Source organism: Mus pahari, chromosome 7 (assembly GCF_900095145.1).
Source record: "Mus pahari chromosome 7, PAHARI_EIJ_v1.1, whole genome shotgun sequence".
Lineage (NCBI taxonomy): Eukaryota > Metazoa > Chordata > Mammalia > Rodentia > Muridae > Mus > Mus pahari.
The window spans coordinates 51,413,486-51,415,251 of record NC_034596.1 but is presented as its reverse complement, the minus strand read 5'-3'; positions in this window follow the sequence as shown (position 1 = coordinate 51,415,251).

Sequence of the window (1,766 nt, the reverse complement as noted above, 5' to 3'; positions counted from 1 at the left end):
TCCTCGTCCGACTCTTACTTTTGCTTCTCAGTCTCCACGATCTGTGAAGAGGACTGTACCCTTTGGAGCCCTGAGGGTTCCCTGAGAGATCTGGAGGGTTGCAGATAAGATCTTGCAACCAGTGGAAGGCACAGCTTCTTTAACGTCTATTAACATTGAGCACTTAGATTAACGTTGAGATTCTTGTGTGATAAAGGCTCTGACCACTCAGGTTGGCTGCTGCTGTCATTCACAAAGGCCTTGTCACTTGTCACTTGCCTCCCCAGACTTGTCTTTTCCTGTTTATTTGATTTATTTCCCATCACCCTGCTTGGCTATGCTTGCTTCTCTGCACAACCTGGGCCATCTCTGGCTATCCAGCCTCGTGCTTTCCGTTTATCCCATGCCGACTCACCCTCCTCTGGTGTGTTCCAGATGGCTTTGCACCAAGCAGAGCGCATGACTCTCTTTCCCTTGATGACTCTGTGCGTTTCTTCGTTTCTCTGCAGCGTCCTCTATTTGATTTACTTCTGCAGTATTTATTGCTGGGGTGGTGTGCATAATGAATACCCCTGGGCTTTCATTAAGCTTGGCTTTGAACGGTTTCTTTTTCCCCTCCTTGTCCTTGGTGTCTGAAGTGTCAGGTCACTGGCTGCCGTACAGCTCACAGTCCGTCAGTGTTTACTCCGTACAAACGCATACCTCTCCCTTTTGCTGTTTTTGTTTGTTTGCTTGTTTGTTTTACCTCATGGGATGCTTTTCTAGTGGCCCTGGGGCTATCCCCAGCTTGGGGCTCAGCGCGGCTCCTGGCAGTATTTACAGTGTATGGACCTGGACTGAGAGATTATTCTGGGGAGCATCCACTGAACCGATGGGTTTTTGGGGAGAGACTAATTGTAAGAGTGAATGACTCTTCTGTCTTCATTCTTCTCTTGGGGTCTGCTGCTGGCTTCTTTCCAGTCAGCTTTAACAGCAGCTTCAAGGTAGCTTCCTGAGGAAGCCTGAGTTATGATATTCTTAGTGATATCTGCACTGTCCCACTCCTCGTGACTTCGACTGCAGTAAAGCTGCTAACCTAAAGACATGGTGGCCTCCATTGGTGCTGAAGATCTGGCCTCAGAGCAATGAGACTGACCTCGAACCTATTCCTTTTTTATTTTCATTTTTGTTTTTACTTTGGTGTTTTGTGAAGTCTTCTACAAGCTCAGACATGCCTCAAGACTAACAGCCACATTTACTACACATCTCTATTAACTCAATTACTCCACTTCAGCTCTTGAACTGAGTAAGCCCAGGTTTGGAGGCTGCTGGGTAGAAGAATCAGTACCACCTATCACAGTCTTGTTCCTCAAAGGCGTTCAATGGATTTGTTGTTGTTGCTGCTGCTACGGCTATTATTACACTTTCAATCTACAAACCCAATGAATGATCCTATTATTTTCAAGATTTTGGTGGTAGATTCTGCCAGACTATTATTAAGAATTGTTTAACTTTTTAAAGCTCATTGCCTTTTGTGTGTAAGGATTTGCTTCTGGAATGTAGAAATTTCTTGTTAACAGCCTCTGCAAGCCTCCCTTTGCTGTTTAGCTGGTAGTCATTTGGGTTTGTAGACACCTTGATATTTTCTAAAACGCCCCTCACATTTCTCACACTGGCTGTGACTACTTTCAGATGACAACGTCTGGAGTGGTGCCAAGGACCTGTGGTCATCTGAATGACCTTCTCTCTCTCTCTCTCTCTCTCTCTCTCTCCCCCTCCCCCTCCCCCTCCCCCACTCCCTCTCCCTC